The sequence below is a fragment of the Lepidochelys olivacea genome (genome assembly GCF_965140295.1).
Source record: "Lepidochelys olivacea isolate rLepOli2 genome assembly, chromosome: 9".
NCBI lineage: Eukaryota > Metazoa > Chordata > Testudines > Cheloniidae > Lepidochelys > Lepidochelys olivacea.
Window position 1 is genome coordinate 45,055,558 of NC_140419.1, and position 27,327 is coordinate 45,082,884.

The 27,327-nt window shown below is 42.9% G+C and overlaps 1 protein-coding gene across 3 annotated transcripts in view; it reads left to right on the forward strand.

The window, feature by feature from the left end:
• The window catches only part of AMER3 (APC membrane recruitment protein 3), a 57,961-nt gene that overhangs the window by 23,541 nt on the left and 7,093 nt on the right, over positions 1-27,327 (forward strand). Inside the window, exon 3 of one of the 3 annotated variants that reach the window (XR_014712995.1) lies at positions 16,850-16,908. The exons of the other annotated variants lie outside the window; for them this stretch is intronic. The gene's annotated coding sequence lies outside the window, so the exon portion shown is untranslated. The remainder of the gene's footprint in view (positions 1-16,849; positions 16,909-27,327) is intronic. 3 annotated transcript variants of the gene reach the window in all.

Below are 27,327 nucleotides of genomic sequence, written 5' to 3' on the forward strand. Positions count from 1 at the left end.
AGGCCAGCTGTAATAGATGCATGGTTCTTTTAAATTATTTATTATTATTATTATTACTACTACTACACTAGAGATATGTGCTGACTTTGTGGAATCCCACCCTGTAGCAAACTGCAAATGATTGTGCATGAAATGAAAATGCAGAGGTCTGCGCACCAGGAGAATACAGCTAGCCCTGCACACTAACTACAGTGCTGTAGCCACAAAAGCCAACCAAGTTCAGACAATTAAACCCTACAAGGCAACAACAAAACCAAACTTAGCACTGTGTTCTCAGTTCACATTTGCACAGGGGTAGATGACTATACAAGGTGCAAGGCAGTGGAGAATCAGACCCCAAGATTCAGCAAGACTAAGGGTTATTTTTCCTCCATTGCTGTGTATTGAATGTGTCATGGGCACGTTTCTCTCCTTATTAGAAACAAACAAAGGTGGCCTCTGGACTACACTGTTCAAGAGATCAGATGATAAAAGGACCTAAGTTCTTTAAAGAGTAGCTATAATATAAGGCACTTACACAGCAAATTATTCTTGAACGGTTAACTAATGAATTAACATGAACAGTTTGTTACTTGCTTATGTTTGCAATATAGTTGGTTAAAAACAGGAACATTTTTCATGAAAACTGAACATAATGAAACTTTTCCTTGACATTTCAAAACCTGGAAATTTTTCACAGCTCTAGTTTGCAGTAAATTTTAGTTTTCCATAGCACTTCAGCTCATTTGTGCTCTCTGATCGAAAGGAAACCCATCAATAATTTTCCCAACATCGCTTAATGCAAATGTCAGGCATCAATTCAAATTTTCATGCCTTTCAGACGTGTTCTTTTTTCAGAAAGATTTGTGCTAGTGAATATTTGCTCATAGGAATGCTCACGGATATAAAGCAATTTATTTTTGCATATTTACAGTACTTTTCTTGCAATATTTCCCAGCTCTAATCATTAACAAAAAGTGTAAGGCATAGGCTTATTTAATACTGCAGCCTGATCCTGCTCTCATCGAGCTCAATGGCAAAACAAACTATTATTGACTTCACTGGAAACAGGGTAGAGTACCGTTTATAATTGCAGACATTCACTGTAAATAATACAGCAAGAAACTGCACAAGAAATTGTCACAACTGCAACTTTGAAAGAGATGTTTTGTATTTTGCATTCTCAACTATGCTTTTAAAGAAATATTCCCTGGGTGGTGGTTAACTCTGCTTGCTGATGCTGCACCTTGGAACTGAGAAATGCTGGCACATCATCTTATGTTTTGTTTTCTGTAAACGTCAAAAGAAGCCCTTTTGTGGCAGAAAATAGAAAACAATTCAGGAAAATAGGAGCTGCTGTTCAGTCCATTACTATTGAATACAGGATGCTGCAGTTCACAGCACTCAGACAGACAGAGGTTGGATTTCCTTTCCTTTCCCTTCCCATTCTTTCTTGCTTTGAATGTACAATGAAGTTGGTTTTTGCTCTGAAAGCATTAAGCAGACTGTTGCTATAGCAACCAACTCCCTGAAACCCTTTTTATAATAAGGATGGTAGTCTAACAGACCACAAAAATAGGTCTTAAGAAAAACAAGACTTACAGCTTCCTGGCTAATATTTTTAAACTCTAAAAATAATTTTTATCTGAACCGGGCAAGGTTGTTTAAGTTATTTGGCAGCAGAGATTATTGAATTGAGAAGTATTTCACTCAGTAGCTCAGGTGATAAAAATATACAACAACCCACCATAACTGCATTTGCCAAGAAATAGCAGGGATGTCATTTAAGATTTCTGCTTGATTTTTACCAAGTCTTGATCAATAAAGGGATAGTGCTTGAATCATCTGATAATCTCAAAAGTGCTCTTGGAATATCATCAGTAAAATCTCAGGACACTAAATCAGTCCTCCATTGACTAATTTAACAATATTTCTAGCTTCTTTCAGAATTCAAAAGCTGCTTCATTTTCAGTTCATGTGAAAACACTGATGGCCCAATTTTCTGTTGGGGAAAGGAATTATAATGATATGAAGATGATTCCCCCATCCCGCCCCCCAGCGTTTATTAAAATGGATGCCAGCTAGACTCTAGGGCAGGAGTGTCACAAGTGAAACACCAGTTAGGAGCAGATTAATCTAAATCTTTGTAAGCAGTGTCAGGATGAGCTCCACCCTGACATCTGGTGGTGAGGTGTGGCAAGTTGTGGAAAAGAACTTCAGGGGCCGATCTCATTTGCATAGGCACACCCACCACGCCTAGAATGAGACCATAGCTGCCCAAATGGTCACTTTGGCTGCTGTGGGATCCCCAGTGTCTCTGTTATTGGGGCAGGAAGAATAAATTGCTATTACCCTGATTATGGGAACTGTGCTTGGAACTGTACGTGGCCTTTTGTTATGATGGAGGGATTCACCATCAACTAAGTAGCACTCGCTAGGCAAGGGTCATGGGTTCCAAAACTGTGTGAATGGAGAGAGGCTGGGGACAAGTATTAATACTTGGTGGCATGGGCCCCTTGGTGAGGGCCTTACATGCTGATTGCACTTCCTCCTCTCTCCACTGTGGAATATCAGAGCTAATTTTGATTTCATTAGAAGTCTAGTTATAGGCTGCTGAGCTCACTTTGGGCTGACAGTGCACCAGCACTGGGGCTCCCCTACTATAAGCTGAATTCACCTAAGAGCTGAAATCACTGAGTGTTGTGTTAAGTAGTGGGGGAGCCTGAAGATATATTGTGGAGCAATTTGCGGGACGGCTGCTGAAGCAGTTCGACGCGGAGCAGTGTGTGGATGGCAGGAGCTGCTTGTGGGCCGTGGAGCTGAGTGAAGGAGTTCGTGGGGCGGCTGGCGGAGCGGAGCGCAGCTGAGTGAAGGAGTTCGTGGGGCGGCTGGCGGAGCGGAGCGCAGCTGAGCGAAGGAGTTCGTGGGGCGGCTGGCGGAGCGGAGCGCCGCTATGGAGCGGTCAGCTTCAGATCACGTAAGGTGCCTCTTACCCCTGTCCCATTTCCACCCAGATTGGGAGGTAAAGCTCCGCCGATAAACTTTCGAACTCTGGGGCTGCCCTGACCAGGGACAGAGACTTTTGGGGCATTGGACTTTTGGGACTTTGGGTGATTTGGGGTTGCTGGACTCAAGAACCAAAGGGAAAAGGGCATGCCCCAATTTGCCTGGGGTGGGGTTGTTTTTGCTCATGGGTTGTGTTATGAATCCTGTTGGTGGTGTTTCCCCAACATAATGCCACATTGTTTCTCTCTGTTATTAAAAGACTTTTGCTACACTCAGACTATGTGCTTGCGAGAGGGGAAGTATTGCCTCTTGGAGGCGCCCAGCGGGGGTGGTATATATTGGTCCCAGGTCACTGGGTGGGGGCTCGAGCCGGTTTGCATTGTGTTATTAGAATGGAACCCCTAGATATTGAACCCGGCCCTTGTTGCTGCCAACTCTGACGGGCAGAAGGGTTACATCTTTATTTAAAAAAAATAAAAAAAGAGTGCAGATCCAGGGCTATGCAATATCGCAATATTAAACTTTCACATTTGTACCAGCAAATCCTTGCAAGCTCTCATTTTCACCTGACATAGCCCTGGATCTGCACTCAATATTTTTTTTAAATAAAGATTTAGATTAATCTGCTCCTAACTGGTGTTTCACTTGTGACACTCCTGCTCTAGAGTCTAGGGGCAATCTGGGTGCGGGCAGCTCAGTGGGGGATCTAGATGCACAGGGGCTTGTTGAGGGGTTCTGGGTGCAATGGTAATGAATTCTGCAGGGGGGTCCAGGTGAAGGTGGTTGGGGCTCAGCGGGGGGGTCTGAGTGTGTGGCAGAAAAGAGCTCAGCAGCGGAGTCTGGGTGTGTGTGGGGGCTCACTGGGGCGGGGATCCAGATGCTGGGGGAGTGGGACTCAGTGGGGTTGGGATCCAGGCGGAGCTGGTTGGGGCTCAATAGGGTGGGGATCTGGGTGTGGGTGGCTTATCGGGGTGGTCCAGGTGCAGGGGGAGTGGAGCTCGTTGGGGTGGTTCTGTGTACGGCGGGATCTGGATGCAGAGAGGTTGGATGGATGGGGGAGCAATTCCTCCTTGTACAGCGATCCCTCCCTCTGCAGTTGAGGAGCGATGGGTGCAGGAAGCGCAGGGTTGGGGAAAGGAGTTCGTAGAGCTTCCTAAAGCTGGGGGAGATAACCTGGGCTGACAGCAATGGAGTGTGCCTTGCACCTGGAAAAGAATGTGAACCAGTCACTCCTTGATCTGCACAAGCTGGCAACTGACAAGAATGACCCTCATTTGTGTGACTTCATTGAAAACCTGGGGGTACGTCTGACCTGGCCCCAGATACTGTGCAGGGGAAGAGGAAGTTCTGTTCTCCCCAGCCTAGCCAGGACTAGCACTGAGCCTGGTACAGGTTAGGAGCCCCCAGCCATGTCTTCCCCAGTCCTGCCCCCACCCCACAGTGATTTACCTCTCAGCTGACTGCCCTGGGCACCTGAAACATACTGCTGGGGAGGGTCTCATGACCGCTTTTGTGGCTTCCCTTTGCTTCCCCATCAGACAGTCATTGGGGGACATAAATTCTTCACATATTCAGTGGTGCAGAATCCACCCAGAAGTATTCTATTACCCCTTGTTACTGAGGTCCCCTTCAGAATGCCTCTCCCCCTTTGGTGCTCATGTCTCTTCCTCTAGTCACTCATTAGGGAAAATATATTTCTATAGGGCCAAATCTTGCAGTCTATTTTCAGCCAAACACCAATTGAAGCCAACAGGGATTTTGACCTATTAAAACTCTGCAGGATATTGAATTTCTTTCCTCATAAAACCAACCCCACCAGCTTCCCTCTTTCATATTGTTCCTTTCTGAATTCTTTCCAATTTGTTATCTTTCTGATACAGAAGCACACAGCACAGTATTCAGTGATCTAGGTTAGACTGAGCTGTGTTGTATCGAGTTGTACTATCCTCTCTCTGGTCCTACAGTGAAGGATTCTTTGTTGTTGTGAAATAGCATGTAAACTAAAATAATAGAATATCAGTGTTGGAAGGGACCTCTGGAGGTCATCTAGTCCAACCCCCTGCCCAGAGCAGGACCAATCCCCAACTAAATCATCCCAGTCAGGGCTTTCTCAAGCCTGACCTTAAAAACTTCTAAGGAAGGGGATTCCACCACCTCCCTAGGTAACGCATTCCAGTGTTTCACCACCCTCCTAGTAAAAAAAAGTTTTCCCTAATATCCAACCTAAATCTCCCCCACTGCAACTTGAGACCATTACTCCTTGTCCTGTCATCTGCTATCACTGAGAATAGTCTAGATCCATCCTCTTTGGATCCACCTTTCAGGTAGTTAAAAGCAGCTATCAAATCCCCCCTCATTCTTCTCTTCTGTAGACTAAACAATCCCCGTTCCCTCAGCCTCTCCTCATAAGTCATGTGTTCCAGACCCCTAATCATTTTTGTTGCCCTTCGCTGGACTCTCTCCAATTTCTCCACATCCTCCTTGTAGTGTGGGGCCAAAAACTGGACATAGTACTCCAGATGAGGCCTCACCAATGTTGAATAGAGGGGAATGATCACGTCCCTCGATCTGCTGGCAATGCCCCTACTTATACACCCCAAAATGCCATTGGCCTTCTTGGCAACAAGGGCACACTGTTGAGTCATATCCAGCTTCTCGTCCACTGTCACCCTACGTCCTTCTCTGCAGAACTGCTGCCGAACCTTTCGGTCCCTAGTCTGTAGCGGTGCATTAGATTCTTCCGTCCTAAGTGCAGGACTCTGCACTTGTCCTTGTTGACCCTCATCAGATTTCTTTTGGACCAATCCTCCAATTTGTCTAGGTCCCTCTGTATCCTATCCCTACCCTCCAGCGTATCAACCACTCCTCCCAGTTTAGTGTCATCCGCAAACTTGCTGAGGGTGCAATCCACACCATCCTCCAGATAATTAATGAAGATATTGAACAAAACCGGCCCCAGGACCGACCCTTGGGGCACTCCACTAGATACCAGCTGCCAACTAGACATGGAGCCATTGATCACTACCCGTTGAGCCCGACAATCTAGCCAGCTTTCTACCCACCTTGTAGTGCATCCATCCAGCCCATACTTCTTTAACTTGCTGACAAGAATAGTGTGGGAAACCATGTCAAAAGCTTTGCTAAAGTCAACGAATAACATGTCCACTGCTTTCCCTTCATCCACAGAACCAGTTATCTCATCATAGAAGGCAATTAGATTAGTCAGGCATGACTTTCCCTTGGTGGATCCATGCTGACTGTTCCTGATCACTTTCCTCTTGTCTAAGTGCTTCAGAATTGATTCCTTGAGGACATGCTCCATGATTTTTCCGGGGACTGAGGTGAGGCTGACTGGCCTGTAGTTCTCAGGATCCTCCTCCTTCCCTTTTTTAAAGATTGGCACTACACTAGCCTTTTTCCAGTCTTCCGGGACTTCCCCTGATCACCATGAGTTTTGAAAGATAATGGCCAATGGCTCTGCAATCACATCCGCCAATTCCTTTAGCACTCTCAGATGCAATGCATCCGGCCCCATGGACTTGTGCATGTCCAGCTTTTCTAAATAGTCCTGAACCACTTCCTTCTTCACAGAGGGCTGGCCACCTCCTCCCCATGCTGTGCTGCCCAGTGCAGTAGTCTGGGAGCTGACCTTGTTCGTGAAGACAGAGACAAAAAAAGCATCGAGTACATTAGCTTTTTCCACATCCATCCTAAGAGAGGTGCTACATTCCCTTACGTTACTAAAAGAAGTTCTCTCTGTCTGTATCGGATATCAAATGCTTTATTGGGCTAACCCCACACAGCAGATAGTGTGCAGTGATATTTTGGCAATGCTTCAGGTAGACAGCTGAGTAGCCAACATGCCCATACTATCAAAGTGAAAGTGCTTTGGCAAAAGACTCAGGGCCTGTTTCTCCATTCCCTCAGACTAGTGATATGCCATGTGACTGCCATGAGGGAGTGGAGAATCAGGCCCTGGGTGTGACAATACATAAATCAGCTAGGCAGAGTGTAGACCATAATTATGATTTTTGACTTAGCAATGGATGAAGACAATGACTTCTTTTTATCTAGGCTAAAAACATTTTATATTTACCAATCAAGTATTTCACCTCTATTTTATGCACTGAAGTTTAAAGAACTATCCTAAAAAGGTACAGCGAGTCTCTTGAAGGACTGCGCTAAAGAGTCAGACACTAATGACTGGCAGCGAAGAAAAGGCTTAATAATAGATGAGGACCCAGAGAGGGACAAGGGGACTAACCCCAGCACCACTTGGCTGTTCTTTGCTTGTACTCTGAAGCAAGCAGGGTGACCATGAGCATGACACTGAGAGCTATGCACAATCTCCACGTACGTGATGCATCCTTTGGCTTGGGCAGGACAAAAGTTTTATCTCTAGTCAATAAAGAAGCCAATAGTCAAGTTCCAACACAAAGCATGGTCACACTTCCTGCTGCCAGCTATAAATACCTCAACATCTCCTCACTTTTACAGGTGCAATTAAAATATAATGCAGATTGGAGTAAATTTAAAGGGACACCCAACTGTATAATACTTTAAAAAGTAACTTTACCTTACAAGTGCCTGGGAAGCTCAAAACTGAAATCTGTTCAAATCAGTTGCAGTGAATCAGTTTTGCACGTTTTAAAATTAATATTTCTAAAAACAGAAGCAGCTTCGATGCACACACCCTGGCACTTGCTGCTTCGTCAGCATTAGCATGATGGTACCATTTGCAGCACAAAATTTGCAATCATATGTGCTCTCGAGGGCCAAATCCTGTTTCCCTGCACATAGCCCATTTGTTCTGGGTAAGGGTAGGGGATTGCCTCAGAGATTTTGGGAAAGAGAATCCTCCCCAATCTTCAGAGCAACAGCCTCTGTGCTCTCCCAAGGCGCAGGTTTCAGTCAGTGAATCCATGTAGCTGCAGACCCCCTGGCACTTCCACACCTTTCACCTGACCCACTGTCACTTCTTTTTAGCACTGTGGTAGCAAGCTGCCACAGAGTGCTGCTACCTAGAGCGTGCAGGATGTGCATAGTCCCCTTCTAGCCCTTTCCGTGGCCTACTCCGCCACTCCCCAGCTGTTCTATTTCTTTGTGGTTCCTGCATGCCCACACAATGGAGGGAGCACAGGATTTGGCCCTAAAATAAGTCTTGCACTCAACTGAGCTGATAGGTCTTTGGAGCTAGTATTATTAATAAATGTACTGTTTGTTGTTGTGATTTATAATGGGATGTGTCGTGTATAAAGAGAATAAGCTCTCCATGTATCCTCCAATTAGTTTGGAAGCATTTTCTGGTTCTTTGCCTGGGAGATTTCAGACAACAGGAGCATTGTTAGGAATGAATTGCTACTCCTTAATGTTCAGTTACAAGCATTACTGGCTGAGTAAATAACTACTGACCATCGTCATCTTAGTTTCTTTTTAAAGATTCATGAAACCTTTGAAAAATTCAATTGAAAAAAGGTGTCTGAAAGTCTGACAGAGAATGTATCAGAAGAGTGAGTGAGTAAGTAAGTAAAATGGACAAGCTGACTTGCAATACCATACTATTATGGTATTACCATTTAGAGTAAGGGGGCAGTACCCTACCTGGCATGTGCATACCTCTAAGATCGGCTCCACAACTGTTCTGCTAAAGGCTAGTTCAGCAAAAACAGGCTTTTTGCAACCATTCCCAGTCCTCAAGGCCTGTCCGTTAGGATGCTGTGCCAGGTTTCCTTCCTTATGGGCATGTAGTCGCCAATTGTCTGTCGCACATACAGTCCGGGAACACTGATTTATGTCTGTGCTGCTGAGAAACTGGCTGGCTCTCACCCTGCTCTGCTTCTAATTTAATCAGGCCCAGGACTGGCCATGAGGCGAACTGAGGTGACTGCCTCAGATGCCAGACTCTGTGTGTGTGTGTGTGTCACTAGAACCCAAAAATTTGTGTCTGCTGCTGGTGCAGATGTATTCTCTCTGCTCTAGATGCACAGAGATGGTGGAGTGCTGTGCTGGAGGAAGGAGGGCACAAGAGACAACAGGAAGGCAGGTGAAAAGATGAGAGGGAATAACAGAAAGCAGCAGGAGCCTCTTATGTACCTCTCTAGCACCCCCAGGAGCCTGGACTCATTAACACCAGCTTCTCAGGGAGCTTCCTGTTTCCTGCTGCTTCCCTGAACCCACTTGAGGGGAACAGGCAGGCAACTGAAGTAGTAGGAGCCAGTTAGGCCCTTAAGATGCTGATATCTTCCCTCATTCAGGCCCTGCTACCAGCCTGCTAATCTGTCCCCTTCAACTGAGCGTTAGTGTTGAGAGCCACTATAGCTGGCACAGAACAGCAGTCATGAGGGAAAGAAGAAAACGCCCCTCTGGGACAGCATTCAGAAGAATGAAAGAAAGCAAAAGGAAGCTTTTCTATCTAAGCAGGAAGGAGCTCTCCCGAGATACACAGACACAAACGTTCACGGTGAGCCTTCTGGCCCCAGTGAGGATGTGAGTGGTGAGGAGATGCCCGATCTTCCAGTTAGTCAGAGTGTAGGTGACCTGGCAGCTACTGCAGCATCCATATCTCCATCTCAAATGGATGTAACCATGCACATTCCTGAATGAAAGTGTAGATCAGAGAAGAGTGTGGTGGAGGCGCAAGAAACAGCTGCTGCATTTAGTTCCTTAAGTTGAGATGATCCAGGACAGTGGACCCACTTGAGCAGTAGCCTGAGAGACTTCCTTGTACTGCATGGGCCACAGCAAGTAAAAAACTTCATGTTCCCCAAAGACAATGAAAATAGAAGTTTCCATCCAGCACATTGCTGACGTGAAATCCCCAAGGGTGACAAAGTGGAGAGGCCATGGCTTATGTACTCAAAAACCCAGAATGCTGCATCCTGTTTTTGTTGCAAGCTCTTCCAGTCTAATGTTCCAGCCACATTGGATTCTACAGGAACAAAAGGACTGGAAAAATCTGGCTAGAAATCTGGCATGCCATGAGAAGGCAGCAAATCACCGGAGAGCTTGAGATGAGACTAAGGTTCAAGGCCCCCATAGATGATCAGCATCAAGAGAAGATTGCATCAGAGTCTCTTTACCTGCAAAATGTTCTGAAAAGGCTCATGGTCATTGTGAGAATATTTGCTACCCAAAACCTAGTACTGCGTGGCACTTCAGATCAGCTGTATGTGCCAAACAATGGAAACTTCCTTAAAATTTTGGAGCGGATGGCTGAGTTTGATGCTGTACTCCAGGAGCATCTAAGAAGAGTCACCACCCAAGAAATGTACACACACCACTACCTTGGAAAAACAATTCAAAATGAGATCATAGAGTTACTGGCAACAGAAGTCAAGCAGAAGATTGTGGCAGATCTGAAGTCAGCAAGATATTACTCTGTTATTCTGGACTGCACACTTGACATCAGCCATACTGAACAAATGACTTTAATGGTGCATTTTGTAACAACAACAGAACCTAGTGAAAATGTCCCTGCAATGGTGACTGTCAGAGCATTTTCTAGAATTTATTGACATTGATGATACTACAGGAGCTGGTATGGCAAACGTGCTTCTTAAAAAGCTGAAAGATACGGGAGTTGCAATAGCTGACACGAGAGGTCAGGGCTACGATAACAGCGCCAACATGAGAGGTAAGAACAGAGGAGTGCAGACATGGATCCGAGAGTTAAACCCCGAGAGTTAAACCTTTTTTTGTCCCATGCAGTTCTCATTCATTGAACTTGGTGGTCAGTGATCAAGGCCACTCTACAGGTTTTGCCGCCCCAAGCAGTGACCAAAACAAAAAAAAAAAACTGCCACCATGGACAGCAAAGGGAAGAAGCTGCTGCTGAATTGCTGCTGCTGGACAAACTGCCGCCCCTTTCTACCTGCCGCCCCAAGCACCTGCTTGGAACGCTGGTGCCTGGAGCTGGCCCCGTCAGTGATGCAGCATCAGCTTCTAGTGAGGCTGCTGAATTTTTTAATTTAATTCAAAGCATCTATGTATTTTTCTCTGCATCAACTCTTCAATGGCAAATTTTGAAGAAACATCTGGGAACATCCTCTCTGACACTGAAACCACAGAGCCACATGATGGGAAAGTCAACTGCAGGCGATAAAGCCTATCCAACACCAAATTGGGAAGATAGATGATGTCATAGTTGCCATTATGGAGGATAATGCTGTGACAGGAACTGTTCATGGGAGAAAAGCGGCAAAGGGAAATGGAATCACCAGAAACGTACATAACTTCACATTGCTGTGTGCTTAGTGTTGTGGCATGACATACTATTTGAAATAAAATGTTGTAAGCAAGAGACTCCAAGGTGTTGACCTTGATATATCTGGAGCAATGGAACAACTGGACAAAGTCATAATACAGTCTTACTGGTCAGATGAGAGATGTGAAAACATTCTGAAGAGTGCACAGAAGTTGGCAGAGGAACTTCACACTGAAGCTATTTTCCCACCCATTCAAGAATACAAGTGTCACCGAAGATGATGACATTTTGATTACGAGGCACGGGATAATCCCATAAGAGACCCCAAACAACAATTCAAAGTTGAATTCTTTAACCAGGTGCTAGATTGTGCAATACAGTGAGTTGAACGTTTCATGCAGCTCAAGGAACACAGCAGTATATTTGGAATGTTGTATGATATTCCAAAACTCCTCACTATACCTGAGGAAGCCCTACACCAGCAATGCAGGGCACTACAGACAGTGTTGACACATGATGACATGCACAATATGGATGCAAATGATTTAGGTGAACCGAAAGCCCTTTTAAGATATATTCCAGAACAGCCTTTGGAGTTGATCCTGCTGAAATGTAAGTGCACAAATAAGATGACCACGCTTTCCAAATGCTTTGTTGCTCTGCGCATACTTCTAACACTTCCTGTAACAGTTGCCAGTGGAGAACGCAGCTTCTCCAAGCTGAATAAAAACACATCTACACTCCACAATGACACAGGAGAGGCTGGTTGGCCTTGCAACCATCTCAATAGAGTATGAGCTGGCCCAGACTGTGGACATTCAGCAGGAATCAGTTCAAATCTTTGCAACCAAGAAGGCACAGAAAGCATCACTTTGATTATTCAAACAGATAAAAATGCCGGTGTTTACTATGCAGACAAGAAAAGTTAACTTTCAAACGCCTAAACAGTAAATGTAAGTGTTAATTAAAATTTTTGAGGCATTTTAAGTTGTTCTCCTTTATTGGGGTAGGTAGCAGAGCAGTTCCATGAGAGGAGTAGAACAGGAAGAAGGCAGAACTGAGACCTTTCAACATTTGGGCCCAAGCGAGGGGGCATCATTTGAGCTTCCCAGCTCAGGTGCCAAAATGTTGTGGGCCGGCCCTCATCAGGCCATCCACAAATAGGTGGCGTCTGAAACAATGTAATAAAGATGTTTCCAACATACATCCTTGCCCACATTGTACATTCTTGACATGGCAAATACTTGCTTCCACAGTAGAATATACCTTGGCAGTCAACAGGACAAACCATTTATTTTTTTAACACAGGAGTCAAAAGAATAATTTTTTTGGTTGGAAATTCAAATATATGAGCAAGAACAGAGAAATTTGTATTTATTTGCCTAATAATTATACTTCACAGTTATATCTCCATTCATCCAAGGATTTCAAATAAGTTTTTAAACATTAATAATCTTCACAGCCAGAAAGTAGTTATGTAATGTCATCCCCAGGAAATTGGAAAGTCAGGCCCTTAGTGTTTGAGCTGGCCACCCCAGAACTGGAGGCACCAAACATTCATGGGCGTTTTAAAATTTAGGCCTACGTTCCTTGCTGACGAGGAGACAGCAAGTCAGTAGCAGAACCAGGAATAGAACCCAAAATTTCTGACTCCTGCTTCCACATTCTAACCAGTCAACAATAATCCATGAAGATATATTAGGTGAAAATTACAACTGGCATAATCCACTGCAACTCCATTGAAACCAATGGAGTTTCATATTGGATTGTGCCAGTGGTAACACTGGCCCTTTATTTTTGGTTAAGATGCTTAGGATAAGCTACTTAAATTAGAGTTCAGATTCTCCATATTGAAGTAGAGAATGTTGCTGGATCACGTGGCCTGCTCATATCTCATAGGTTAAAGGACCAACTAACAATACAGAACTTTCACCTAAATGTTACTGAACTCCCACACATGACCACACTTCCAAGGAAGCTTTTCTGAGCATGCAAGATATGAACATCTCACTTTACCATAAAACTAAGACCTTAAAGTCAATTGTGAAACACAATTAGAACACAGGCAAGAAGTCAAATCGCAGAAGAGGCTCCAGAGATGGCAATTACAGGCTGCTAAGCCTAACTCCAATACCAGGAAAACTGGCTGAAACAAACACACACACACACACACCAGAATTATCAGATATGTAGATGAATGTGATATGTTTGGGAAAAGTCAATACAACGTTTGTAAAGGGAAATTGTGCCTCACCACTCTATTTGAATTCTAGAGGGGGCAAACAAACATGTAGACTAGTGTGATCCATTGATATAGTATACTTGGACTTTCAGAAAGCTTTTGACAAGGTCCCTCACCAAAGGCTCTCAAGCAAAGTAAGCTGTCATGGGCAGGTCCTCTCATGGATCAATAACTAATTAAAAGATAGGAAAAAAGGGTAGGAATAAATGGTCAGTTTTCAGAATGGAGAGAGGTCCATAGTGGCGTTCCCCAGAGGTCTGTACTAAGGCCATGTCCTATTCAACATATTCATAAATGATCTGGAAAAAGGGGTAAACAGTGAGGTGGCAAAATTTGCAGAGGATACAAAACTACTCAAGATAGTTAAGTCCAAAGTTGACTGTGAAGAGTCACAAAACTGTGTGACTAGGCAACAAAATGGCAGATGAAATTCAATGTTGATAGATGCAAAGTAAAGCACCCTGGAAAACATAAGCCCACTATACATACAAAATGATGGGGTCTAAATTAACTGATACCACTCAAGAAAGAACTATCCACAATTACTCCAAGATCTTTGAAAACATCTCCTCAATTTGCCACTGCACTCAAAAAAGGAACCATAAGAAAAGGAAAGAAAAAAATATCATAATCCTTGATATAAATCCATGGTACACCCACACCTTGAATACTGTGTCCAGTTCTGGTTGCCCCACTTCAAAAAGATATATTAGAATTGGAAAAGGTACAGAAAAGGGCAACAAAATGATTAGTGGGTATGGAACAACTTCCATATGAGGAGACATTAAAAAGATGACTAGGATTATTCAGCTTAGAAAAGAGACAACTAAGGGTTGGATATATGATAGAGGGCAATAGAATCATGAATGGTGGAGAAAGTAAGTGTTATTTACACCTTCTTATAACACAAGAACCAGGGCTCACCAATGAAACTAATAGGTAGCTGTCAGAGTTCCTTCCCCACTCTGAACTCTGGGGTACAGATGTGGGGACCCGCATGAAAGACCCCCTAAGCTTATTTTTACCAGTGTAGGTTAAAAACTTTCCCGAGGCACAAATTCCACCTTGTCCTTGAACAATATGCTGCCACCACCAAGTGATTTAGACAAAGAACCAGGAAAAGGACCACTTGGAATCCTATTCCCCTAAGCCCTACACCCCCTTTCCTGGGGAAGGCTTGAGAATAACATCCTCACCAATTGGTACAGGTGAACACAGACCCAAACCCTTGGATCTTAAGAACAATGAAAAAAAATCAATCAGGTTTTTAAAAGAAGAATTTTATTTAAAGAAAAGGTGAAAGAATCACCTCTGTAAAATCAGGATGGTAAATACTTTACAGGGTAATGTGATTCAAAACACAGAGCATTCCCCTCTAGGCAAAAACTTTAAAGTTACCAAAAAAACCAGGATAAACTTCCCTCTAGCAAAGGGAAAATTCACAAGTTGAAAACAAAAGGTAATCTAACGCACCTTGCCTTATTTACTTACTCTTTTTGTAATATCAGAGACTTGTACAGGATGGTTTATAGAAGGAGTTTTTTGACCTGATGCTTCTCTGCTTTCCCCAGAGAACACAACAAGAAACCTCCCCCCCCCAAGATTTGAAAGTATCTTCTTTCCCCATTGGTCCTTTTGGTCAGGTTCCAACCAGGTTATTTGAGCTTCTTAACCCCTTACAGGTAAGAAGGAATTCTAGGCTACTCGTAGCCGTATGGTTATGTCAGTAGCAGGTTTAAAACAAACAAAAAGGAAGTGCTGTGCATTGTTTAAAGAAGTCAACTTGTGGAACTCGTGGCCAGGGAATGTTGTGAAGGTCAAAAGTATACGTGTGGGTTCAAAAAAGAATTAGATAAGCTCATGGAGTTAGCTCCATCAATGGCTATTGTCCAAGATGGTCAGGGATGCAACCCCATGCTCTGGGTGTCCCTAAACCTCTGACTGCCAGAAGCTGGGACTAGACAACAGGGGGAGGATCACTTGATAAGTTCATTTCCTCTGAAGCACCTGGCACAGGCCACAGTCAGAAGACAAGATACTGGGATAGATGGACTACCGGTCTGACCCTATATGGCCATTCTTATTTTCTTATCAAAGGCTTACCTCAGGGGTTTGGGGGAAGAGGACATGCCCTCTAGCACCTGAGGATTCATGAAGAAAGAAAGTTCCAAATCCATAGAGAGACCATCCCTCCACAACTCTGCCTTGCCTCTCCTGGTCCCACTAGCTCCTCCATCTTTGTCTTTTGATGCTTCCCGGTGCAAGGTTGCTGCAGGCAGAGAGCATAAACAGTTTTGCTAGAACCAGCATTAACCTTTGTGTGGACAGCTGTTCATCTAGGAATGGAATATGTTGTGGAAAGTGGCTGCTTCCTGTTCCACTCCCCACATCACTCCACACATACACTAAGCCAGAGATGCTTGATTGCTACGAAGGGCGACTCCCCACCTTCTGCTGCTTTTGGTGTTTTTAACTCTTCTCTCTCTATTCCTTGGAGCTGAAGAGAGCACATGCATCCCTTGCAGAGGGCATGCGCCCTTCAGGTGATGTAGGCTCAACCCCGATTCTATTAAATTGGCCTAGTAAATCAGTAACAATTGTTATCTAATAAAAGTCTGACAATAATCAACAACACATAAAATCAATAAACTCCAAACAACAATTTGTCACCAGTCATGTCATTCATCATTTATATTTCCTGTCCAGTGCTATAATTAAATGGAGGCTCTGTAAATTAAGAGAAAAACAATAAAAATATGAACAGGCCTATTTGAACAAAATCTCATAATGATGAAAAAATCCTACCCCAAACAGAGCTCTTTCTAACAAAGGAAGAAGAACTAGACAAATCATGAAATCCACCAGGGACTTGGTTATCAACCCTAATTCATGCAGATGGCACTCATACAAGTGCAAAGGGCAGCATTACTAAGCCATCAGATAGACTTCTGACAGTTTTAGGAAAGATTTTCTTGATGCTGGATCATGGAAAGAAATCTATTCCTGGGTGAACACTCAAATTGATACAATAACATCTAACATCAAAACTAGTTTACACAGCTATAATTTTACACATTCAGATCAGTATGAAGGACCATCTGTCTTTTTGGTAAACATGACTGAAAATCCATTTCGGTTTAGACATTTTGAATATACTCATCTGCGTTAAGCCAAATATAAGAAAAGTTTAGTGTAACAATTTCATTCTGTTTCTTTTCCTTTTCACTTGTTCAGTTCCCATAAATTGTACAGTCACATTGGAAATTTATTGTGTTAATATCTTGCTATTAGAACATTTGTAAAATTTCTTTGAGTGTACGTTCATTCTTCCTTTCTGCTAGGTGATAAAATGCATCACCTTTAGTCAGTCACGATAGCAACTATAACACACACACAGAAGTATATGATTCTTTTGACAGGCAGTATTGCGGTACCTGCATCTTTGCTGAAAAAACAGTTTCAATTTGCAAGCTTTCAGGTAAACATTTTTTGTTTTTCTTTCCCCCCCCACAGATTTCTACAGTTTGAGTTTTTCATGTTTCAGGATTAGACAACGCTTGCCCAGCCCCAACCTCTGTTGGTTTGCAGTGAAAGCATAAATCACCCCAATTTAGGTTGTGATGGACCCAGTTTTGCTTGAAAGACTCAGACAATTTGACAAATCTTGCCCTTGATTAGCCACTGCTTCACACACTGTAGTCATTTACACTATGAAGTCAGAATTTTCCACTAAGTTACACCATTGGTGACATTTCACACCCACCTTTCCACAACACAAATGACTGCACAAAGTTCTAAAAAGCTGGTGCCCATTCATTCCTTTTTAATAAATCACATCCATATGCTATATAGATTTCTAATGAAAATTTAATGATCCTTAATTGAATCATCTGCATGAATTAAGTTATTGACCCATCATAACAGATGCTAGTCATGTTTTTAATCGATCAGCACTTCCCTTCCCTCCCACACTGATAGTCAATATACACAAAAGTTATATTTAGACTTATTACGATGCAATGTTACTCACACCATCTTCTTTCCTAGATACCCCAATCCATTCCATGTTTGCATATAGGAATGTGCGCCATTTAATGGATGTCCAAGGTTACACCAAGAAATAACAGCTTCTTCGACTCCCAAACTTAAAAACCAAGGGGACTGCAAAACAAGGTTTGATTAACTGGGTGCAAACAGACCTGCTCAAATGGATGCACTGTAATGGGCCTTTAAGCCCTGGTCTACACTAGGACTTTAGGTCGAATTTAGCAGCGTTAAATCGATGTAAACCTGCACCCGTCCACACGATGAAGCCCTTTTTTTTTTTTTTTGGACTTAAAGGGCTCTTAAAATCGATTTCCTTACTCCACCCCTGACAAGTGGATTAGTGCTTAAATTAGCCTTGCCGGGTTGAATTTGGGGTACTGAGGACACAATTTGATGGTATTGGCCTCCGGGAGCTATTCCAGAGTGCTCCATTGTGACCACTCTGGACAGCACTCTCAACTCAGATACACTGGCCAGGTAGACAGGAAAAGAACCACGAACTTTTGAATCTCATTTCCTCAAGAAAAAAGGCGCGAAACGATTGTCTGCTGCTGCTTACTCGGAGGGAGGGAGGGAACGGGGGCCTGACGATATGTACCCAGAACCACCTGCGACAATGTTTTAGCCCCATCAGGCATTGGGATCTCAACCCAGAATTCCAATGGGCAGCGGAGACTGCGGGAACTGTGGGATAGCTACCCACAGTGCAACACTCCAGAAGTCGATGCTTGCCTCAGTACTGTGGAAGCACTCTGCCGAGTTAATGCACTTAATGCACTGAGAGCATTTTCTGTGGGGACACACACACTCGAATATATAAAAACGATTTCTAAAAAACTGACTTCTATAAATTCAACCTAATTTCGTAGTGTAGACATACCCTAAGAGATGCTAAGTGAACTCTGTTAAATGGTGCAGTCAAGACGATTATAAATTCTTGTCGTTGCTGTGATACAAAGCAGCTAGAAACTCTGTGGACTCAAGTCCTTGAAGATTGCCTGTCTGTACTGGAAATCTCCACGTGGCTTAGAGCCAGAGAAAAGGGGATGTTCGTAAAAGAAGGGGGCATACCTGGGGTTTGCTTATGCTTTGGTGACCCCGCAGCTGCCAGAATGGCCTCCTATGATTTTAGCCAGCAGGACATAAGAATAGCTTTCACTGGCTGCAGAAATGGAGGAATGTAAAGATTTTCTTCACACTGATCCTGTGGGGAGCACGGCTTGTCTGGATTAGAGAATTTGGGCTCAGAGTATTTACACTATGTACAGGGGCAAACACAGCAAAGGAAGCATGTGAAATAAAAGCATAATACGCAGAAATCACTGAAAACTTGTATGCCAAAGAATACTTAGCAGATTCAAAAGCAGTTTCCACAACCCCTACTGGACAAACAACCCCCTTTTATTTTTGAATTTCAATGTGACATTTCAGAACGCAAATGTTACAATTTCTTGAGGATTCATTGTAATTTCTCCTGGTAACATTCATTACTTTTTGTAGGAGGTCAAGGCATCTTGTTTATAGTGCCCCGAGTTTCTTTAGCAGAAAGAAGTGTGGTCTAATGGTAGAGTTGGTCAAAAATGCTAGAAAAACAGCAAAAATTGTCAACGTTTGAGGGTGGGTAGGTTTTTGTTTTGGCTTTTTTTGGGTAAAAAACTGTCAAAAAAATCAAATTCCAGAAAATTTTGAGCAGCTGTAACTCAGAGCTAGGAACTCTGGAGTCTGGATCTATCAAAATATTCCTCTATCACCTTCATCAAGTCATTTAGATCAAAATTTTTAGCCTTGGGTGACTAACTCCACATTTTAAACCTGTATCCAAAATTTTAACCTCAACCTATCTGCCTCAATATGTATATTCAGTGGGTTGGGATATCAAATTATAAAACAAGGATATTGTCTCAAGTTGTAATCATGTTTGTCCAGAAGTCAAAGAATAATTAAAAAGCTAAATCTTATTGACCTAATTATATATAACACAGAGGATTAAGATCAGGCAATCAATAATGGCATAAGGAGACTCCTGGAAAAATATAGGCATAGCACAGTCTTATGTATTAGTGTTGTATTAATTTAGACAGAATACGTGAGCCCAAAGAGTCAAATCTGTTAACATGACACTGAAATGGTCCAACATTAAAGAGTTTTAAACAAGGTTCGGGGTTTGGTATACAGGGACCTCAGCCTGCTTAGTTCCATGACAAACACACCAGTAACAAGTGTTTTAATCTTTTATTAAAGATACAGAAAAAGGAAAAACAGTTAAAGCATTTCAAATTTAAAGAATTAAGTAATCATGCAGTGTTGTAGCTGTGTTGGACCCAGGATATTGGAGAGACAGGGTGGGTGAGGTAATCTCTTTTATTGGACCGACTTCCGTTGGTGAGAGAGACAAGCTTTCGAGTTTGCACAGTGCTCTTCTTCAGGACTTAAGTAAGGCTTTCATTTAAACATTTTATTCCCTTTAGCTAGAGAGAATTTTTAGAAGGAAATTCCCCCAATATGACAGTGTCTTAGAGGGTATTAAAGATATTAACAACGGTCTGTTCAGGGAAAAGAGAATAAGTTAGTTGAAATGAGCAGAAGCTGTGGTTATTGCTACCTGATCCTGTTTCCTAGAAGACAAAACAAGACCTATGCACACAAAAAAAAAGGAAGGAAGAGAACAGCAAAGAAAAAAAATGTAGCTTCCGGCTCTGGTGTTGACTTTTATGTGCAACCTTGCTGCTGGAGAAAGAAAGGCATGGTACATGATCTTATCAGCCACTCTGAGACCTAGCAAACTTGTACCAGCATTGGGCTGTTTAAGGTATTGCTTTTACCTGCCTCTTTCTGGTCACAGTCTTACAGCAGCATTGCAAAATATGCAGACTTAGCTGGCAAAGCCAGACTCTTGTCACACAGAAGGAAAAACAAGAGGGACAACAAAGTGAAGAAATAAAAGTGGGGAAGAAAAAGGATGCATGGTGGCAAGGGTCTCACATCCCAGGTGGTAGATGGGATTTAGACAGAGCCAGTGGAGGTATTGATTTTATCTGGGTCCCTCTCTTTGGCCTAGTCTGGAAAACATCTCCCAGGATGAGGACGACAAAGACCCAGCAGTGTTACAGTGTATCCCAGGGTCTTAAGAGATGGCAGCCATGAAGCTTGTTCTTTTCTGTTCTCCTGTCTTTCAGTCAGCCAGTGTTCGCCAATTTCCTCCACAAAACGTCTCTTTTTGAGAGTCTCAAAGGGAGTGGTGTGTGAAATAGCCCCTCCCCTCATTATTTTATTCACCAATTAGGTGTCATTTCTGACACCAATTTTGGTCAATTGATTTCTGGTCCCACACTTCTCTTGTTTACCAGGCATGATCTTAACACAGTCCTTGAACTATATTTAAGCCTTTTCCCTTTTGCACCTATCCCCCCCATCAACGTTTATTATTATAGGTTATTGTGACACCTTTTTCGAAAAGTGGATAAAAGTTTATAGTTAGGCTCACAATTGGGCTAGGCCTACTAGGTCCCAATTATTACCCCATATTCATATTTTATTAGGGACTAAGCTATTATCTTCTGATAGCTGTCCCGTGGCCTATATGAAACGAGTCGTGGGCTCTTTTTCCTCATAGACAGGTATCTAGGTCACAAAATTCAGTATCACAATTGGCACCCCTTTGGGAAGTCTCGAGCTGAATGGAGATGGAGATGGAACCGGGGTAGTTCAGGGCTGAGTCACAGACGTAGGTAGGGTGGAAGCCTGCATTGCTGTTGCACATGCTGTACCGGTTATGTGGAGAAGGATGACTTAAGTCTACATGGCACTTAACAAGCAATACATCCAGTATAGGCCCGAATCCAGGATTTGTTAAAGTTAAGCCTGGCAAAACTCAAATTTTATTTTTTGCATAATTTTAGAAGGTAACATCAATGTATATTTTTAAGCATTTTTAATTTTTATTCATTTATATTTTCACGGTTGCAGACAGTTATGGGTTGGTCAGACAGTTATTAAATGACAGACGCTGAGATTCAAAGAGTTAAAGCTTTATACCCATTAAGACATAAGTTGTATTTTTCAACATGTGATGTTGACATAGTAAATGTCTATAAATCAAACTAATAAGTTCTCAAGGAGCTTTTGTCTTACTTTACCTATCTATGAAAATTTTATTATTAATGAAAATATTGTTTTGTCAGTGGGGGGGAGGGGAGAGTGAAAATATCAATGTTGACTGACATTTAGCAATACAAATCTAATCCTTCCAAGGCTAGTTAAAGTCAGTGGAAAGACTTCATTGCCAGACCTTCATTGCACCTGATGCAAAGCCCATTCAAGTCAATGGAAGTCTTTCTGTTGGCTTGAATGGGCTTTACATCAGGTGCTATAAAGACTTCCATTGACTTTAAGGGGTTTTGGATCAGGCCCTAAAATGTTTAAAAGACAAGGTTTTGAGAATCCTATAAAAGGAAAGGCCTATAACTGCAGTACTTTTAGCTTTTTTATTCAAAAGTAAAAACAGTGGAATGGAAACCATGTAAAAACATTCTTGAAGCCCCACTGTTCGATCCTGGCTGTAACCAGTGCTTTTTGATCTACTCATGTGGAACTCTCAGTTCAAGAAGGATTTCTTTTTTCCTTTTACTGAGTTGGTGCTAACCAAATAGAACTAGAAAGCTGTCCAGGCATCCTCCCAGATACTTGCTGAAGTTGCACTGTGAAAAGTTCAAAGCCAGTGGGGAAAAAAGTTGTCTAATTCAAAGTCAACATCAGTCTCAGTACTGCAGGACAGAAGCTGGGCTCATTTCTATTTATGCACAGGTGAAATGCAAAGGTGCCTCATCCTATTCAGAGTCTAGGGCTGCTGTGAGACCCAACATCTTCAGCAAGGATGATTTTGGTTAATACTGCTCCAGGGCAGGACCTTTACTGAGGATTAATGACCAGCCAGAGAAGCCAATGGCACTACTGAAGGCCATTTTCCCAAGCTGATCATTAATCCCTAGAAATGCCCTGCACAGGCATTTTTATTGCTATCTAACTAAATACGAGAAGCAAAAACATTCTAAATACTTTTTTCATGCTGTTTTTAAAATGGCATGGATACCTCTACCTGGAGTGTAGCACCCAGGAGGTCTGAGACTTAATAGCTGAACAGTGTTAACGAATGAACACCCTGGCTATTTTAAATTTTTTAGGTTTCAGAGTAACAGCCGTGTTAGTCTGTATTCGCAAAAAGAAAAGGAGTATTTGTGGCACCTTAGAGACTAACCAATTTATTTGAGCATAAGCTTTTGTGAGCTACACCGAGCATCCGATGAAGTGAGCTGTAGCTCACGAAAGCTTATGCTCAAATAAATTGGTTAGTCTCTAAGGTGCCACAAGTACTCCTTTAATTTTTTTATTGAGCTTATGATTGGTCACTAGCTATAATATATACACAGTTTCCTGCTCCCTCAAGTCTGCTACCTTGTGTTTGTCCAGTTGTATTTCCTGATCTTCTGAATTATATGAAACTCCCTCCGTTACTTAAGTTAAATCTCAATGATTTTTGGAAAAGGCCCCCAAAACGGCTAAACATTCTAAGCCATAACATTTTAAGCCTAATTCATTTCCCACTCCAAAGCACTTTTCATTTGTTATTTTCATTCTTCTTAACCGAACAAGTCATTTATGTGAGTAATGAAAATAATCTTACCATGCAGCTTCCAATCTATTATTCAGCAGCAAAACAGAAAGTAAAAACTGCTATCGCTATCAATAATTCAACTCTACCACAGTTTTAGTGCTAATGCAGCCGCTCAGCTGAACCCCAGACTAGTGCCTCATCCATTTTTAATTCCTAGGCTGTCTGCATCATGTGAGGTCAAGCATGTGAAATGTGGTTAAAAATATGGTTGTGAAGTGTGGGAAGGTCAACTAAAGTCAATTTACCTATTTGACAACATCCAGCTAATACAAATTAGAACTTGAATATATGTTAATGAGATTGAAAAAAGAAAATTCCATTGCAGGATAGCAGGTGCCTGTCTGACTTGGCAAAGAGCACAACTAATAAGAGCTTGAAGAAGCCTAAAACAAAACAAAAAAACACCAGTGCAGCACGGAGAGTCTGAGTTTGTAAAGACAAAATCAGGAGCTCTCTACATTCCCACTGCACTTCTACAGATTTTATTAGATGGCAGAGGTGGCCACATGTTCTAATCTCTTCCTAGCTGTTCTCTTCAGTTTTACTTCTGGAGGAGAGTTCTTAAAGAGCTGCTCAGACTTCATGAGAACCTTTTTAAAACATCCATTGTTTCTCTAGGCTACATTTTCTTTATTTTTCTGAGTAGGATGTCGGCAAGGAAAACAGAGGTTTGCTACCGAAGAGTTTTCATCAGCTCCCACTGCTAATTTCCCTCTTGAAGTCAATCATTCTCTCTGACACCACAGTTAGTTGCTGTGGAAGTCATCATTATGTCATAAATATGGTTAAGGAACCCTGAGGTAAATCATCCCCTATGACCTTGACAAGTAAGGAAGGGCAGGAACCCCAAAAAATCCCATATCAATCTCTTCCTGGGGTGCCAAACGGGTCTTTCCATCCTTCCTAGGTAGTGGCAGAGCTGGCATAGCTGATCTATTCATCCCGCTTCCCCATACAGGGTGAGCACTGGAGAATAAGTCACTTCATCACTATCTGCATTGGTAATATGACCAGGGATCTGCTGGCCATTGAGGCAAGCACTGGAAGGATGGGGACCCTCTTTTCCCTCCCATGCCCTGGAGAAATAGAAAAGCACCTCCTCCCCTTATTCTTCCTTTAGGTTGTTTAATTGGAACTGATAGTCCCAATCAATGAGAGATTATACACTTGCTTACTGGCCAACATGTTAGCTGCAAAGGTTTGGAATTTGAAATTGTGCTAATTTATTTTGTCCTCTTTGAAAATTTCACCTGCTCCAATGCTCTGAAAGAAGAGTGGAGGATTTGCCTTATTTCTTCATGGCTAAAAGATGCAGCTTGTGAAATTATATGGACTACCTTGCAGTCTCTCTTCAGGTTTATTTCTTGCTGCCTGACCTTTGTCAATGAAACAGACTGAAATTCATTTGACCCTGGGAGTGAAAGTGTTAATTTTAAGTTAATTGTTCCAGAAGGAAAAGTGGGCTGGACAAAGGTTTCTGCATGGGTCAGGGCACTACTTCATTAAAAAGAAAAGGAGTACTTGTGGCACCTTAGAGACTAACCAATTTATTTGAGCATAAGCTTTCGTGAGCTACAGCTCACTTCATCGGATGCATACTGTGGAAAGTGTAGAAGACATTATATACAGAGACCATGATACCATGAGACCATGAAACAATACCTCCTCCCACCCCACTCTCCTGCTGGTAATAGCTTATCTAAAGTGATCACTCTCCTTACAATGTGTGTGAAAATCAAGGTGGGCCATTTCTAGCACAAATCCAGGTTCTCTCACCCCCCTACCCCCCAAAACACACACACACACAAACTCACTCTCCTGCTGGTAATAGCTCATCCAAACTGACCACTCTCCTTACAATGTGTATGATAATCAAGGTGGGCCATTTCCAGCATAAATCCAAGTTTAACCAGAACGTCGGGGGGGTGGGGGTAGGAAAAAACAAGGGGAAATAGCCACTCCTAGTCTCTATTTAAGCCTAAATTAATAGTATCCAATTTGCAAATGAATTCCAATTCAGCAGTTTCTCACTGGAATCTGGATTTGAAGTTTTTTTTGTTGTAAGATAGCGACCTTCATGTCTGTAATTGTCTGACCAGAGAGATTGAAGTGTTCTCCGACTGGTTTATGAATGCTATAATTCTTGACATCTGATTTGTGTCCATTTATTCTTTTACGTAGAGACTGTCCAGTTTGACCAATGTACATGGCAGAGGGGCATTGCTGGCACATGATGGCATATATCACATTGGTGGATGTGCAGGTGAACGAGCCTCTGATAGTGTGGCTGATGTGATTAGGCCCTGTGATGGTGTCCCCTGAATAGATATGTGGGCACAGTTGACAACGGGCTTTGTTGCAAGGATAGGTTCCTGGGTTAGTGGTTCTGTTGTGTGGTATGTGGTTGTTGGTGAGTATTTGCTTCAGGTTGTGGGGCTGTCTGTAGGCAAGGACTGGCCTGTCTCCCAAGATTTGTGAGAGTGTTGGGTCATCCTTCAGGATAGGTTGTAGATCCTTAATAATGCGTTGGAGGGGTTTTAGTTGGGGGCTGAAGGTGACGGCTAGTGGCGTTCTGTTATTTTCTTTGTTAGGCCTGTCCTGTAGTAGGTGACTTCTGGGAACTCTTCTGGCTCTATCAATCTGTTTCTTCACTTCTGCAGGTGGGTATTGTAGTTGTAAGAATGCTTGATAGAGATCTTGTAGGTGTTTGTCTCTTTCTGAGGGGTTGGAGCAAATGCGGTTGTATCGCAGAGGTTGGCTGTAGACGATGGAGCGTGTGGTGTGGTCAGGGTGAAGGCACATAGGTAGGAATAGCAGTCAGTAGGTTTCCGGTATAGGGTGGTGTTTATGTGACCATTGTTTATTAGCACTGTAGTGTCCAGGAAGTGGATCTCTTGTGTGGACTGGACCAGGCTGAGGTTGATGGTGGGATGGAAATTGTTGAAATCATGGTGGAATTCCTCAAGGGCTTCTTTTCCAGGGGTCCAGATGATGAAGATGTCATAAATATAGCACAAGTAGAGTAGGGGCGTTAGGAGACGAGAGCCGAGGAAGCGTTGTTCTAAATCAGCCATAAAAATGTTGGCATACTGTGGGGCCATGCAGGTACCCATAGCAGTGCCGCTGATCTGAAGGTATACATTGTCCCCAAATGTAAAATAGTTATGGGTAACGACAAAGTCACAAAGTTCAGCCACCAGGTTAGCCGTGATATTATCGGGGATAGCGTTCTTGACGGCTTGTAGTCCATCTTTGTGTGGAATGTTGGTGTAGAGGGCTTCTACATCCATAGTGGCCAGGATGGTGTTATCAGGAAGATCACCAATGGATTGTAGTTTCCTCAGGAAGTCAGTGGTGTCTCGAAGGTATCTGGGAGTGCTGGTAGCATAGGGCCTGAGGAGGGAGTCTACATAGCCAGACAATCCTGCTGTCAGGGTGCCAATGCCTGAGATGATGGGGCGCCCAGGATTTCCAGGTTTATGGATCTTGGGTAGTAGATAGAATATCCCAGGTCGGGGTTCCAGGGGTGTGTCTGTGCGGTTTTGATCTTGTGCTTTTTCAGGAAGTTTCTTGAGCAAATGCTGTAATTGCTTTTGGTAACTCTCAGTGGGATCATAGGGTAATGGCTTGTAGAAAGTGGTGTTGGAGAGCTGCCGAGTAGCCTCTTGTTCATATTCCGACCTATTCATGACGACAACAGCACCTCCTTTGTCAGCCTTTTTGATTATGATGTCAGAGTTGTTTCTGAGGCTGTGGATGGCATTGTGTTCTGCACGGCTGAGGTTATGGGGCAAGCGATATATGTAGAAGTCTATGTAGAAGTATGCACTCTATGTAGAAGTGCAGTCTGCTGTTTCGACCTTCAGGAGGAGTCCACCTAGAATCCTTTTTTTGTAATGTTGGTGGGGAGGCCTCTGTGGATTAGTATGTTGTTCAGAGGTATTTTGGAAATATTCCTTGAGTCGGAGACGTCGAAAATAGGATTCTAGGTCACCACAGAACTGTATCATGTTCGTGGGGGTGGAGGGGCAGAAGGAGAGGCCCCGAGATAACCCAGCAGAAGCAGCTGTCCTGAGAGTATAGTTGGATAGGTTAACAATATTGCTGGGTGGGTTGAGGGAACCATTGCTGTGGCCCCTTGTAGCTTGTAGTAGTTTAGAAAGTTTAGTGTCCTTTTTC